Source organism: Hylobates moloch, unplaced genomic scaffold (assembly GCF_009828535.3).
Source record: "Hylobates moloch isolate HMO894 unplaced genomic scaffold, HMol_V3 SCAFFOLD_1, whole genome shotgun sequence".
NCBI classification, from domain to species: Eukaryota; Metazoa; Chordata; class Mammalia; order Primates; family Hylobatidae; genus Hylobates; species Hylobates moloch.
This window is the reverse complement of record NW_026652276.1, coordinates 21,056,882-21,074,061: the sequence shown is the minus strand read 5'-3', so window position 1 is coordinate 21,074,061 and position 17,180 is coordinate 21,056,882. Positions and strand designations below refer to the sequence as shown.

The window sequence follows — 17,180 nt, the reverse complement described above, 5'->3', positions numbered from 1 at the left end:
GGTTTGTGGGCTAGTTTTCTACCTTTGGACTACTTAGTATCTATGATACTTTATATCTCTCAATTTTCATGATGTGAGTAAAGGATTAGAGAGATGTCACCCAGGAGTGTTGTCCAGTACTTAAAAAAAAAGAGACAGTTGCCTTACACATGTGAGTTGCCTTATGTAAGCATAATGGGAGTCAAGAATAGTCACTAACAGGCTGCCTTGATCAAAGCATAGAACTAAGCACAAAGAAGGTGTACTTTATGTCACACTAATGGGTCTGTTCTCAGTTTGGAGCATGAACTATAAAAAATAGCAAGCTTGACCACTTGTATGTCTTTGCTTTGAAGAAGTGTCTGTTTATGTCTTTTGTCCACTTTTTCATGGGGTTATTTGTTTATTCTTGTCAAGTTCCTTATAGATTCTGGATGTTAGACCTTTGTCAGATGCATCGTTTGCAAATATTTTCTCCCATCCTATAGACTGTTTATTCTGTTGATAGCTCCTTTTGCTGTGCAGAAGCTCTTTAGTTTAATTAGGTCCCACCTGTCAATTTTTGTTTTTGTTGCAATTGCTTTTGAGGACTTAGTTATAAATTCTTTCCCAAGGCTGATAATCCAGAATGATGTTTCCTATGTTAGTAATGATCAGAAAAATGCAAACCGAAACCACAATGAGATACTGTCTCACACCAGTCAGAATGGCTACTATTAAAAAGTCAAATAACAACAGATGCTGGTGAGGCTGTGGAGAAAAAGGAATGCTTATACACTGTTGGTGGGAATGTAAATTAGTTCAGCTACTGTGGAAAGTAGTTTGGAGATTTCTCAAAGAACTTTAAAAAGAACTACCATTCAACCCAGCAATCTCATTACTGGGTATATATTTAAAAGAATATTAAACATTTTACCAAAAGACACATGCACTCATATGTTCATTGCAGCACTATTCACAATAGCAGAGACATGGAATCAACCTCGGTGCCCATCAGTAGTAGACTGGATTTAAAAAGTCATATACACTGTGAAATATATGCAGCCATAAAAAACAACAAAACCATGTTTTTTTGTAGCAAACCAGATGCATCTGGAGGCCATTATCTTAAACAAATTGACCCAGGAATAGAAAACCAAATACCACATGTTTTCACTTATAAGTGTGAGCTAAACATTAGGTACTCATGGACATAATGATGGCAACAATGACACTGGGGACTACGGGAGTGGGGAGGGAGGGAGGGAGCAAGGGTGTAAAAACTATTGGGTACTATGCTCACTACCTGGCTGACAGGTTCAGTTATATCCCAAACCTCAGCATCACACAATATACCTTTGTAATAAACTTGCACATGTACCCCCCTTATTCTAAAGTAAAAGTTAAAATTATATTAAACAAATGATAAGGATACACTAGTCGGCATTCAGAGAAAACTGGCCAGGAATGTGAGGCTCTTCTTTTTCCAAGTCTAAAGAGAAATTGTTGAATTACTTGGCTATCATTCAACAATGAGTCAGTGGAACTGTTTTCACATTTCAAAAGAATGTCTTTAGAAAGAGGAATTTAATTCATTCCAACCAGCACAAATGGACTTTGTGATAGAACTTCCCCCCATTTAATGAACATCTTTCCATGTCAGAACCATCTGTGTGGGAGTGAACTGCCCAAGGAGCAGGAGTTTCCCATCTCTGGAAGAGACCATGCACAAAATGCACAACCACCAGAATTAGTGTTGAAGGGACTCAAACATGCAGTGGATTTTTGTAAGATGACCATTTATGAGCCTGTAATCTGTGTTTTTATTATTCTGTGTTTCCTCGCAAATGAACGAAGTTTTGAAGAACTTTCATGAAGTCAACCCAAGTATGTGCCCCAATGATCCTGTAGCTCTGGTTTGTCACCATCACTTCCCTGGCTAACTCAGGAAGCCACAAGGCATGACTGACTGCAATTTGGGGCCATGTTCAATCTGAACACATTCCCGGATTCTTTAACACGTTTGCAACATCAAAGGATAGGAAGCAGGAGAGGCAATTAGATGCAATGCTTGGTAATCAAGTTGAAATCCTTTTACTACTTCTAAGGAGCATTTATTAAGCCCCTGCTAGGTACCATTTCTATGCTAAGCCTTTCCTTAATTTATCTCATTTTGTCTTTTTAACACCCCTATGTGGTTGCTACACTCTCAGTACCTATTTAACACTTGAGGGAAGTTAGGGACCCAAATCAGAGCCAACAAATGAACCCAGGTCTCTCTAAGATCCATACAACCTTGGACAAGTCATTTAGTCCCTGGAAAAATTAGTTTTGACATTTTTTTAAATGAAGATACTCTTTTTAGCTTGGAAGTTTGTAGTTTCAAGTGAGCACCTCCATGTGAACTTCCTGTAAATTTTAACATGCAGATATTACTTAAATATGTGAATCCATGAAAGAGAACCTGAGTGTGTTTTTCTACTGCTATACAGGTAGAAGAGGTAGAAGAAGATGTCTTGTGATTATGGGCTTTTTGAGTTAGGAGTGATTTAAAACCTTTTATAATTCTATGCTATGCCTTGGAAGTAATGAAGAAAAGAATTAAAAAGACAAACTGCTACGTAGGCAGATCTCAGTATTTAAAAATCAAGCTTATAATGGGATAAGCAATTGTCTCTATGTGAGACCTGGCAATTTAAATGCTAAAAGTAGAAAAGCTGGAAAATAATATTTACATTTTAATGCAATATTCAACTAAATGGCTCCTCATCTTTAAAATATTTGAGAAGCCTGATTTTCTAAAATATAAAAATACAAATTATATTGTATTTCTTTGAACAGGAGTAATTGTGTACCAGTAGTGAGAGTGTACTAGGTACAATTCATCTTAATTAAAATCAGCCACATCTTCCTTGATCTTTATTGAGTGTGTGTGTTTCATTTAAATAAAGTCATAATCTCTTCTCCAGATACACACACCCTTTCACCAAGCTCCTTAGAAAATGAGCTCCCATTTTATTGTATTTATGTACAAACAGAACAGTTATTTGGAAAAAGTATTTGAGAGTCCACCTATCTAGCTGACAATGACAAGTTCAATTTGTGGGCTTTTCTTAATCTTCTTGTTCTCATGCTTTGAAAATTATCTTCATGATTAGAAACCATTTATGTATATATTGTTAACATATTTGACACTACATGAGGTAGCCTATGTTTGTATCACATTTCCTTCTGAGAAGAGCAGCTGGTTCCTTTTGCTGCTTAGTAAAGACAAAGGTTATTTTTCTCCATCTTAAATGTTTGTCTTCTATCAGGCCTATCCTTGGGTTAGTTCTGACCCTATTCCCTCCTTAAAACCTGAATCAAATACTGGAGTTTGGTTTCTTTCCTATCTCTACAGCAATTACTGTCGACACTACCTACTAAAACGCTTACAAGACAGCGGGACTCAATTGTTTTTCCCCTCAGCAGAATACATTAGTGAAAGAGAATCCTTAAATGGATGCCTAATATGTAAAATAGGGAAGAGCCTAGCAGGGTCTTTCTGTTAGAATCCATTAGGCCTGAGTTAGGAACCTCTAGTGAATTCTTATAATTTTATGTTGCCTTGACATCTATTTTCTTTCTTTCTTTCTTTTCTTTCTTTCTTTCTTTTTTTTTTTTTTTTTTTGAGACAGAGTCTTGCTCTGTCACCCAGACTGGAGTGCAGTGGCACGATCTCCACTCACTGCAACATCTGCCTCCCAGGTTCAAGTGATTCTCCTACCTAAGCCTCCTGAGTAGCTGGGATTACAGCCGCCCAGCTAATTTTTCTATTTTTTGTAGAGACGGGGTTTCACCATCTTGGCCAGGCTGGTCTTGAATTCCTGACGTTGTGATCCACCTGCCTCAGCCTCCCAAAGTGCTGGGACATCTATTTTCAATACAAGTTTAGCTTTTTCATGCCGTAAGTAGAGCTCAGTGACTCTTCACAGTTTCCAGTTCTACACTACACCCAGATGGCTCAAGCCTATGGCCAGAGATAAAAACTTAGAGGCATCTCTTTCATCTAGTTTCCCAGAAGCTTCCTTTAAAGGGACCATTCAGGTGCTTATTTTTAAATTGGTGCAAAAAAAAAAAAAAAAGCAAAAATGCAATTACTTTTGCACCAACCTAATCTTTGCCCATGAACTTAAAGTGATATGCATCCTATTCCCTTATATATACTGCTAGTTGCCTCAATCTGTGCACTCACTCTCTCTCTCTCTCTCTGACTCTTCATTCCTGCATCACGTGACTGGGACAGTCCTTATTGCTAGAGCAATGGTCAGGCAGTTGCACAAGGGTCACACAAGAGCTACAAGGGCATCTTCCAGTATAAACAAGTTTCCCATGTGAGGGACTTCCTTTCATGGGTTGAAAAATGAGGCATTAGGCTGTCCACCAGGTCCACAAGTATTCTGTGAAAGGCATACTTCCACACCCATGTCCAGGTCCCTTCGTTTTCAGTTAGGGGAGGGTTGCTGGCCACCTCCGTTTAGCTGGGGGCTCTCAAAACAGAAGCCCTTCTGTATCTGACCAGCTGAGGCCCTCATCAGAACTCCTAAGATTCCACAGAGAATAATTTGAAAATCACTAGAAAAAAAGTGACAAATTCCAGTTTCTACAGGGGCAAGGCAGATAATATAAAGGAGGGAAATGTACTGGTGAGATCTGGGCTACACCAGCGGTGCATGCTCAGTCTAAAGGGACTGCTACATCTCACACTAATGTCAAGTAGAAACTAAAGGCCCAGTCTTTCCAGATCATTATCATTCTTCAAGAGAAGACAGATTTCCAGATTGCCTTTAATACGATATTCTCAAATTATGAATATTGGCATAAATTTATTTTTATTTTTTATCAAATGATGGATAGGCAAAATAAAGCACAACTGCTGGCCAAATCTAGCCTGCAAACTCCCAGATAGTGACCTCTGCATCTTTAAATGTAGACCCGAGTAAAGAAAAGCTCATGCCTGTTATATTTGTTACTTTATCCTCAGTGCCAAATATAATCCATGGTGCAGAGCAGGTGTCCAAATTTGTTGAATGAGAGAATAAGTGATGAATGGCTAGATTGTGTAGACCACTGTCATAATGTTTCCAGTAATTCCATTGTTTTCTGCCTTAACTAAAGGCAATGTGGTATGATAGAAAGAGCACCTGGTAAGAAGAGAAGGTGTGATTCACAGTATAAATCTGTCTACTCTTATTTTACTTGCATCTTAGTTTGCTTATCTACAAAATGAAGCTGAGATTAGATGACTGTATTTTTTTTTTTCAACCAATACTTCAAGAAGCTTTTAAAACTTTGGTAAGAGATGACTCAAGTGGCTTCTGAAGGGATGAGATGGATGCCTGATAAGCAGAGAGTCTTTGGGATTTAGGGATTCAGAAGGTTACATTTGCTTTTTGGTAAATGATAGCAGTATAAACATAATTATTTTTCTACTTCTTTCCAGAACCTTGCAGAAATGACAAGAAAGGTTTGATTTTTTGATTTTGTAATATAAGGCATAAGAGAACAGACCAAGAGACAGGCCAAGAGAGTGAAGAACAATACAAGAGCAAAAAGAAATGAGAAACTGGGGACTTAACAAACTCAAGAATGTTTAATTCTAAGTCAGTCTGCTACTTTTTACACCAAGTCAAGTCTTGTAGGACTCTTTGATCCTTTGGACTATGTCCATGTATAACCTTTAAAATGTATTTTAAAAGGATACATTTGAGCAGAAAGTTCTAATGCTAAAAACATTATAAACCCCTTGAATAGAAAGTCCTCCAGGATTTACTATTCTATGATTATATCCAGCACAGTAGGCTGCATTGTATGGAGTTGTGGGTTTTGTACATTCCTCTAAGTCCTAATACAACACATACTAGATGGGCATACAGCTTCAGGTTCATAAATGCTTCTTGTCAAGACCACATTTTTCTGGCATCTTTACACACAAAAATCAGAGGGAGAGACTGGGCACGGTGGCTCATGCCTGTAATCCCAGCACTTTGGGAGGCTGAGGCAGGCAGATCACGAGGTCTAGAGATCGTGACCATCCTGGCCAACATGGTGCAACCCTGTCTCTACTAAAAATACAAAAATCAGCTGGGTGTGATGGTACACACCTGCAGTCCCAGCTACTCGAGAGGCTGAGTCAGGAGAATCGTTTGAACCTGGGAGGTGGAGGTTGCAGTGAGCCAAGATCCACTGCACTCCAGTCCAACAGAGCAAGACTCTGTCTCAAAAAAAAAAAAAAAATCAGGAGAGTCTGAGGAAAGACACAAAGCACCTTCCCTGGTAATGAGCTCTGTGAAATTCTGTGCTTTTAAAGCTCGTTGTCACATCTTTCCTTTATGAAACCTCTGTAAGAATCCAGGATCCAAGTCATTTGTTTTAGAAATTCATTAATTGGCCTTTCAGAGCCAAGACAACAAGTATGGCCAAAGAATCATTTCTGATGAGATCAGCAATAGCAAATCTGAAGCAATCTCATTTTAGAAAATATCTAAATGGGTCTCACTCATCAATGTGTTTCAGATTCTTTCACGGCTTCAAATATAATGGACAGAGCTGGGTTTCCTTGAGATAGCATTTCAGTAAAACACTTTTTAATTCATTTTACACAGCTCTTATTAGATTTGTAAGAGGATACACACTGAATAAGCACTCCATGGTCACTTGAGAGGAGAGTAGTTATGTGACTCATTTAACAGGCAATTACCTGTTTAAAAAGAGACAAATATCCTATGTCTGACAGAGGCTATGACTGCATGACATGAACCAAATGTTTGAGACTATTGAAAAATCCTACAATGAAGGGGATTCTGGGCTCCTATACAGGATTCACTGGCCTTCAACTAGTAAAAAATAGATGCGGGTGATGGAACTGTTATGAATCTTGCCATCTTAATCATGGTAATGGTTACACAGAGCTACACATGTGTGATAAAAATGCATAAAAATAAACACACACACACACACGAGAATGCACGTAAAACTAGTAAAATCTAAATAAGGTTGGTGAATTGTGTCAATGTCAGTATTCTGGTTGTGATATTATACTGCAATATTAAAAGAGTTTACCATTAGGGGAAAGTGGGTGAGGAGTATACAGTATCTCTCTATATTGTATCTTATACTGCATGTGAATCTACAATTATCTCAAGATAAAAATTCACAAAACCTAGCAGTTTTTGACTACATCTATTGATGCAGTATCACCCGCTCTACCAGATGGCTTACTGTCATCATCTCACTTATATGTACTGTGAGATAAGGGTGTGGCTCTTACTTCTGGGCAGGTGGGCTTCACATGGAAGAGCAACTTCTAAAAGACTCTTGTGTTTCAGAATATTATTGCTGATGCTGGAATTTAGGTTAAGATGTAATTCTTTTTTCTCCCTATTCTCATACATGCTTTGGAATTTGGCATCAAGAGAGTTGGCATGGCACCCTGCCTTTGTTTCCTATACTGTATATGCTGATGGTTTTTTTAGCTCTGGATCAGTTTGATAGAGATATTAGAGATGGTCACCTGAGAGACAGGTTATTGGATTCTTCTGAGAGCATATTTGTGAATTGCATTAATGGGTTCTTTCTGTGCCCTTTGCCATGTAACTTTGTAGACATCCATCTACAAATAGGGCTTTGTTTCTACCCCTTGACTCTGGGCTTGGCCTTGTGCTTGTTTGGGGCAATGTTAGCAGACATGAGCAAGCAGAGACTTGAAAATCATTTGTGCGGTTGAGCTTTCCCTTTTGGACTTAGAACATCGCCAGGACAAGAACGTGCCTGGACTAGCCCATCCTTTAGCAGGAGGATGATGAAAGAAAGGTGGAGCAGAGCTGCCCGATTAAACTGCACCAGCAAAAGTTCAGCCTGAAGCAGAGTTCCTGGTTGACCCACAGACCTATAATAAGCCCAGTCCAGAGTAGCTGCCCCATGGACACATGAATTCTAATTGTTGATTGTTGTTTGAAGCCATAGGGTTTTGAGGTGATTTTATATGCAGGAGTAGTTGGTAATCATTATAATTGTGAAGGATGGCCTTTTGGATTTCAGATAGGCGACGGGGATCTGAAAGATCGAAATAGAAGGGCAGTGTGTGTGGTGGGGGGCATCTGTTAATTCTCCACACTTGTAGGAACTAGAATACCAAATGGCAACTGAGTTACAGAAAATGGACAGCTACCTATTATTACAGTGTAGGAGATAAGGTCTCCTTAGGTCATGAAGTTAAACTGATGCTCAGATACCTGAGCTTTTTAATTAAGTTCATTTGAACAAAGACCAAGTGGGGTTGAACCAGCAACAGCGAATTAAGTGACCTAAACTATTAGGTCTATGGAGAAAGAAATCAAGCAGTGTGTTGAGGTTAGATCAAGATCAGGAGGTGGAATTTTTTTCTGTGAAGGTCCAGATAGCAAATATTTTACACTTTGTGGGCTCTACACTCTCTATCACAACTTTTCAACATTCAACATTGCTAACATGCAAATAAATGTGATTGACTACATTCAATAAAATTTTATTTACAAAAACATAGAGTGTCTGGAATTGGCCCACAGGTTATAGTTCGCTCACTTCTCATCTAGATTCTTGTAATAGTATTGTATTATTGAATAAAACATTTAAAACTAATTATTTGTGAGAAATTTAAGGTAAAAATGGTAAATATGTGGCATGTATACTCAAAGTTCTCCCTTTGAGCCAACAATAGACATCACAATCTTTCCTGGAATTCTTTCTCCCAGATTGGAAATGTCCTCTGAATTCTTCATGTCTCAGCAATCCAGACAGTCATTACCAATTTGTCATTGCTTGTAAGCTACATAAAGGAAAATAATAATAAGCACAACTCAAAGGCTTCTCTTTTATCAGCCATAGAAAAATGTTACAACTTTACAAAGTGACTGTGAATTTAAGTTAAATCCTCTGACAACAAATTGCAGGTAAGCGTAATAGAATAATAATAAAAACATTGAAATTATAAGAATTTCTTAATGTTATTTTATGTCAAAGCACTTGCTTTTGATGTATACATATTTGCTTTTGAAGCTGTGAAACTTGGATTGAAGTTACAGTAGGGAACATGAAGACCCATACTAGGGATCATCTGGTTAAGGTGGAGAGTAGAGTTGTAAAAAAGTAGGGACATTGGAGGTGGAGTGAGGAAAGAGTTGTTTGTAAAATTAGGTAGGTTCCTTGGTGTGATGCTCCATGAATGTAGCTACACCATGTGTCTGTGGACAGTGAGATATGATGATGAGACAGATTGGATACGAATCTTGGTAACTAATTCCCTAAGCTCAGTGGAGGTGAATGTAGTCTTTGCCACAGAGCTGTGATGACTGCAGATGGAAGAAGGTTTGAAGAAAAATGGTGAACATTGCAAGCTATTTTGAGGAAATCTGTCAAAATTGAAAAGTATTTTCTCCTCAGTGGTCCAACATAAGTCCAATATGGATTATTGATCATGGTTTTTGGTAATTTAACTTGAACCGGGCCTAAATAACCAGGCACCTGCTGTGCTGAGTACTGCCAAGGTTGCTTAATTGCAAAATCAATTCCAAGGCACTGTAGCTCCTAGCCAAAGCCTCTTTGCTAATCAGGCCTGAATGTGTTGGATGGGGGTAGCCAATAAGATGCAACACTGGCCTTCTGTTATAACAATGGGATTTCCTTTTTACAGTTCTTTATGGGGCTCTCATCCCTTGGTAATGGCTTGTGAACAGCTTGAACTCCTCAGGCAATTCTTGAATAATCTTTTCCCCCACGCAGCCATAAAGAAGGCCAGCCTGGAAACTTGTATCACATGATTTGATCAGTCTGCTGAGAGGGCTGGAGAGTTCTCTTGATATGACACTTGTGAAGTGGTAGTAAAGCTGGGTCTGATCCACAGTGGCAGGTGGCTCAGGCATCAGCAATGCAGTCATTTAATGAGATAAACTTGAAAACACCAAGCAAAAGTTTGGAGGACTGAATGTTTAGTGAGAAAGTTCAATGAGTAGAGTTATTCTTTGGAGAGAGTCCCCCCAAAGCTTTGGAAGAAGTAAAAATTGTAGGGCTATGACTTTTGAGTGAGCCCATAAAACTCTAATTCTTGCCAAAACAGAAAGGATTTTAAAATGTCAAGTTGGATGAAGTTCCTCTTGAAGCAGGACTTACAGTTGCCCTGGAGTCACAGGGGGTTGGGCTGAGGACAGCTTTGACTTAATTTGCATTTTCCGAGTCCGTTTTCACACTGCTGTAAAGATACCACCTGAGATTGGGTAATTTACAAACAAAAGACATTTAATTTATTCATAGTTCTGCATGGCTAGAGAGGCCTCAGGAAACCTACAATCATGGTGGAAGGTGAAGGGGAAGCAAGACCTGTCTTACATGGTGGCAGGAGAGCGAGAGATGTGGGCAAAACTGCCATTTTTAAACAATCAGATCTCATGAGAACTCCCTCAGTACCACGAGAACAGCATGGGGGAACCACCCTCATGATCCAATCACCTCCCTCCCACCAGGTTCCTCCCTCGACACATGGGGATTACAATTTGAGATGAGATTTGAGTGGGAACACAGACCCAAACCATGTCACCAACCTACGCCCTATTGAAAGACAGGTATTCTGAGATCAAGTGACACTAATCATCCTGAGCTGAGATTTCCCAGCATTCCTCTCTACCTCCACTCTTTCTTTGACACCTCTCTGTCCACTCCTCAACCACCAACCCCCATGCACATCTTCGATCATGAGAAAAAAAAAAAAGAAGACAGGACCTCTCCTCTTTATCTTGTTTTTGTGTTCCAAACTCAGAGCCTCTTGTCCAAAATGGTTGGTCAGACAACTTATGAGTGAAGCTGAATCTAACAGTGTCAAGTGTCTATAAATTGTTATGCTCTCAGCAGATCACAAGGTCAAGAGATCAAGACCAACCTCATCAACATGGTGAAACTCCGTCTCTACTAAAAATACAAAAATTAGCTGGGTGTGTTGGTGAATGCCTGTAGTCCCAGCTACTCGGGAGGCTGAAGCAGGAGAATCTCTTGAACCAGGAGGCAGATGTTACAGTGAGCTGAGATCACACCACTGCACTCCAGCCTAGGCGACAGAGTGAGACTCCGTCTCAAAAAAAAAAAAAAAAAAAAAAATTGTTACACTCTCTTGTCCCCACTAAATCTCAGGTAGAAAATATCTGTCAAAAGTATAGATACACTCAGTATGTCAAAACATGAAGTTTCTAGACACCAACTCCATTGATCCAATTCCTAAAATTCTTCCAAAATTCTTCTCTTCACTCTGAATCCCCTGAGGGGGGATAAAAATGAGAGGGGTGTTCAAGACTATGGGGCCAAGAGGTAGGGAAGGGATAAAAAATGTTGTAAGACCTTGAATGTGTGAGGCTTCTGAAGGAGTCTTTGCAAGACAAGAGCTGGTTTTTATTTGCCATAAAGGATTTCGGTAATGCTGCTCCTTGTATGACTCATGCACTTGTAGACTGGCCAGCTAACAAAACATCTGTTTACAAAAAAGTGATGAAATACGGAAAGTACCACTGCTAATTGTATTTCTATTGTACCCCTTTCATTTTCTTTCCAGACTAGAAGCTCGCGAGCTTTCTTCATTCTTTTATTAAGAACAAAATGACCAGCAGGAGAACAATGTGAAATTCACTGAGACCTGAATGAAATGCAAGAAAATATTATTATGAAATGGTCTACCTAATTAATAATGTTGCTAAATTTAACTTCAGTGTCTGGTTGACAGGTAACTTAATATAACCTAAATAGGAAGACAATAAAGCTCATCTAGGAAAACTCATTTTAAAGTTTATTAATGCTGTTTTCCTCAGTCTGTATGCCTGCTGGCAAATCATTTTATTTTCAGTGATAGAGTCCTACAGAACCCCCATTATAGGCCATATAACTTACATTATGGTCCTTCTGTGTTAGAGTGGGGGTGACAGACAGTCCATCCCCATCTGGAAATATCATTTAATGCATGCTATGACTGATTAGATGGAACACCCTCTTTCTACATAATGAAGTTTACTACAGAGAAATTTACAGGAAAAATATTCAGTAAACACTAAAATACCAAATATTTGCATCTCTATCGATGATCATCTGGTCTCTCTCCCTAAAATCCTATAACTGTACATTTTAACATAGCTGTAAACACAGTGTGTGCACATGGTTTTGTGTTTTTGCTTTCTTCACCTAATATATCGCATGCATATTTCCATAATGGAATACACAATACAATTTTAAAGCCCACAGACGGTTTAACATATTGATGTATTTAGTGAATATTTTAATACCACTTTTCTGTGCTGAAGCTAATATCCTAACATCTGCCAATTGGAAGTCATTTTTAACCGAATTAAATATGTATGTATTTGTTTCCTAGGACACATAAGCCTGAAAGATGAAAGATACGGTGTTTATACTTCTCCCTAGGAAGAGCCATAGGCCTTGGGCCTCACCAAGGTAATTCTGGACCCTAGCCCCAGGTCCCTTTCTTGTGATGATAGAATTCTTTTGAGGCTTTGCACATGTTCTTGGAGAGCCATTATCATTTTCCTCTTTGCCCCCATATGGCTCTCCAGCTGCTACATATTGAGCATGCTTAGTGTCTTTCTATCACCCCTTGACTGCCTTTCTGAATGTTGGTATTTCCTTCCTCGGGGTGGTTCTAGTTACATAACCCTCAGGAAGTTGCTGTCCTGATTAGGGGAAGGAATCTCTTTCCATCATGGATAAAATCATGCTGTTGCTTCTCGGCTTTTATCCATGCACTCATTCATTCATCAGATAGCAATGAGCACTTTCTAAGGCTTTGGTCCAATGCATGACACTGGGGATATAGTGGAAGACATGCAGATACAGTCTCTCCCTATGAAGATTACAGTCTTGCAGTTGTCTTCCATTACTCCACGTTAGTGTTGTTAATATTTTTACTTATTTTTTAAATGTAGTATTCCCTCACTACCACCAACCTCCGTGAACATAGTGAATGTAGATATACTCTCACCACTGATATCCAATCAATATCCCCAGGGCATTATAATATATTGTCTCCCCTAACAAGCAAAATTTTTCCTCCTCTAACTTATTCATTGAGAGGTTAAGTTTGTCCCCTGCACTTCCTCTCAGCCTCATTTTTATAAGTATAAATGCATCTCATCCATCTGCTGCTTCACTCCCAGACTCCAACAATGAGTGCCTTTGGAGATACACAGAATAAGACCATTTGGAACTTCATTACATACGTATATGCGTATATATACATATATACTTGTACATATATGTACAAGTATATATGTATATATACATACATATATACGTACATACGTGTATATATGTGTGTGTATATATACATACATACGTGTATGTATGTATATATGCATACATACGTGTATGTATGTATATATGCATACATACGTGTATGTATGTGTGTACATACATACGTGTATGTGTGTATATATGCATACATACGTGTATGTATGTGTGTATATATGCATACATACGTGTATGTATCTGTGTGTATACATGCACATACGTGTATGTGTGTATACATGCATACATACGTGTGTATACCTGCATACATACGTGTGTATATGCATACATACGTGTGTGTATATGCATACATACGTGTATATGCATACATACGTGTATGTGTGTGTATATGCATACATACGTGTGTGTGTATATATGCATACATACGTGTATGTGTGTATATATGCATACATACGTGTGTGTATATATGCATACATACGTGTATGTATGTGTATATATGCATACATAAGTGTATGTATGTGTGTGTATATATGCATACATGTGTATGTGTATGCATACGTGTATGTATGTGTGTGTATATATGCATACATATGCATACCTACTCAGCCTCCTGAGTAGCTGGGACTACAGGCACCTGCCACTCCACCTGGCTAATTTTTTGCACCTTTAATAGAGACGGGGTTTCACCGTGCTAGCCAGGATGGTCTCAATCTCCTGACCTCGTGATCCACCCGCCTCAGCTTCCCAAAGTGCTGGGATTACAGATGTGAGCCACTGCACCCGGCCTACATATATATATATTTTTTGTTGTTGTTTGTTTTCTTTTTTGAGACAGAGTCTCGCTCTGTCGCCCAGGCTGGAGTGCAGTGGCGTCATCTTGGCTCACTGCAACCTCTGCCTCCCAGGTTCAAGTGATTCTCCTGCCTCAGCCTCCCTAGTAGCTGGGACTACAGGTGCATGCCACCACACCCAGCTAATTTTTTGTATTTTGAGTAGAGATGGAGTTTCACCATGTTAGCCAGGATGGTCTTGATCTCCTGACCTTGTGATCCACCTGCCTCAGCCTCCCAAAGTGCTGGGATTACAATCATGAGTCATTGTGCCCAGCCACCTATATATAACCTATATATAAATTTTTATACCTAACAATGTATGTAAGGTGCCTCGCTTTGAATTAAGTAATGTAGACTCATGTGTTTCATGTTGATATAACACAACATGCTAAAATGGCTAAAAATGAGCTATAGAAATAAATTTGCTGTTCATATTCAGGATTTCTGAGGCTGGTGACAGTATCCTAGCAACCACCACCTGTTACTTGAAGCCACCTAAGTTAGATGTTGATTGCAGAACGAGGAGATGATGGGGGTTAGAAAGGAAGGTGAAGTGGAAAATCAACCATTGAAAACCCCCAGGGATGAAAGCCTTCTATTTTATTATCTTAAAATGTCTGAAGTGTAATATGGGAGAGGACTTCGTGAAGTTCCTTCAACACTTTATATAATATCCTGGGGATAAAGAGGAAAGCTTGACTTCCTCCTCTTCTTCAAAGAGCTCTTAATTCCCTTGTGTTTTTACTCACTATCCCCAGTGTGCTAGCTACTGCAGGGACACGAAGACGAATAGGACATCTGGGATGAGCCAGATGGAGCTAATTTAGGCTTTGACATGGGCAGATGACCTTTCTTAATTTTAGATTCTTCAAGTCACAAGAGATGATAAAATTATGACCGTTCAGATTGTTGAGAACATATTTAAAAGTCTCCTGCACCTTGTATTGGCATATGGTTAACCAGTCGCTTCCTTCCTTCCTGTTTCTTTTCTTAATTTTCCCTATTTCCTCCCTTCTTTCCCTACAAGCCTTTATTTCTGCCTTTCATTATTAAAAAGATGATAAGCTCCTTTCTAAGGTCAAACTAATTTTAATGATAAACATGTACATCTCAACATCAAATTATATATATATATATATATATATACACATATACATGTATACTTGTTAGATTAGAATAGGAATGCCACAGAACTTCATAAAGGGTTATAAAAAATACATGTACTAAAATATGTAACAACATATAACTGTAACAAAAGACATAAAGGCTCTGATATGGTTTGGCTGTGTCCCCACCCAAATCTCATCTTGAATTGTAGTTCCCATAATTCCCACACATTGTGGGAGGGACCTGGTGGGAGATAATTGAATCATGGGGGCAGTTCCCCTCATACTGTTCTCATGGTAGTGAATAAGTCTCACAAGATCTGATGGTTTTATAAGGGGTTTCCCCTTTCACTTGGCTCTCACTCTCTCTTGCCTGATGCCATATAAGACATGCCTTTTGCCTTCCACCATGATTGTGAGGCCACCCCAGCCATGTAGAACTGTGAGTCCCTTAAACCTCTTTTTTCTTTATAAATTACCCAGTCTTGGGTATATCTTTATCAGCAGCATGAAAATGGACTAGTACAGGCTCCATTTGGCTGCCGTTGTTATGCAAATATGTGTGTATCTCATGTCAGATGTGAGGTCAGTAAGGGAAAGTGGTGAGAAAAAGTATACACGTATTTTGGAGGGGACACATTGAAACCACAGCAGAAGACATAGAGGTAGAGTTGGGGAGTGGGTTGCTATGATTTGGCTGTGTCCCCACCCAAAATATCATCTTGAATTATAATCCCCACATGTCAACGGTGGAACCAGGTGGAGGTAATTGGATCATGGGGGCTGTTCCCCCATGCTGTTCTGGTGACAGTGCGTGAGTCTCACGAGATCTGATGGTTTTATAAGCATCTGGCATTTCCCCTGCAGGTACTCACTGTGTCCTGCCGCCCTGTGAGGAAGGTGCCTGCTTCTCCTTTGCCTTCTGCCATGATTGTACTTTTCCTAAGGCCTCCCCGGCAACGCAGAACTGTGAGTTAATTAAACCTCTTCCCTGTATAAATTACCCAGTCTCGGGCAGTTCTTCATAGAAAGATGTATTCATAATTTCATAAAACATTACAACCCATCAGAATCTGACTGAGAAAATCAAAGTGATATTCATGATAAAAACAACCAATATTTATGATAGTAACAATAAAAGCACAAGAACATTTATTAGGGATTTATGCATAGATCATCTCTTCTGATCCTCACTACAATCCTGTGACACAGTTTTTATTGTCACCTTCAAAAAGACTAAAGTTTAAGGTATGAGATCCCTATGAAATGGTAGAGGTAGAATTTGAACCCAACTCTTATAATTCTAAATCCTAGGTTCTTTCTCTTATAGTATGCTGCTCATATTTTCAAATAATTATATAGATAAGAAGCCCTCCATTATAGAATACAAAAGTTTATATCAAAGATTAGGGGAGAAAACTGTAGTTTTTCTCACCACTGTCCCTTACCCATATCACATTTGACACAGAGACACACACACACATTTGTTGTATACACAGTTGTAACCAAACGGAGCCTTCATGTCTTTTGCTAGATTCATGTTGTTACATATTTTAGTACATTTTTAAAGAACACTTTATGAAGCTCTGTGACATTCCTATTCTAGTCTAGCAGGATTTTCTCAAATGATGACTTCTCAAAGAATAGATTTTTAAATGAATTTAATCTTTCATTTTCAACAAATGATTTGATCTTGAACAATATTTATTTAGTACTTATTGAATAGACACGCTTGGAATTTTATGTCATTAGCCAATATACATTAATCCCTTTGGCTCTTACTTCACAAACCTTTAAGAATGGCACCAATTCTTTTGTTGCATCTCAACTTGCCTTCTATCAGCAAGGAACTCTGCTACTGACTATGGTAACATATCCATACTTGAGTGTGCGATCAGTGTTGTGATAATGGCAGAGAGAAACGAAATGCATTTCCCAAAGCAAAAGGGCTAGAGAAAAAAGAATTTTTGTG

General features: G+C 38.8%; 1 long non-coding RNA gene across 1 annotated transcript; it reads left to right on the top strand.

Annotated features, from left to right (window-relative positions):
- Positions 1-10,755: 10,755 nt before the first annotated feature.
- LOC116809456 (uncharacterized) lies at positions 10,756-16,171 on the top strand. The gene is made up of 4 exons (XR_004369851.2): positions 10,756-10,918; positions 11,570-11,737; positions 12,380-12,459; positions 16,076-16,171. It is a non-coding gene; the product is annotated as an uncharacterized LOC116809456 (long non-coding RNA).
- Positions 16,172-17,180: the final 1,009 nt, after the last annotated feature.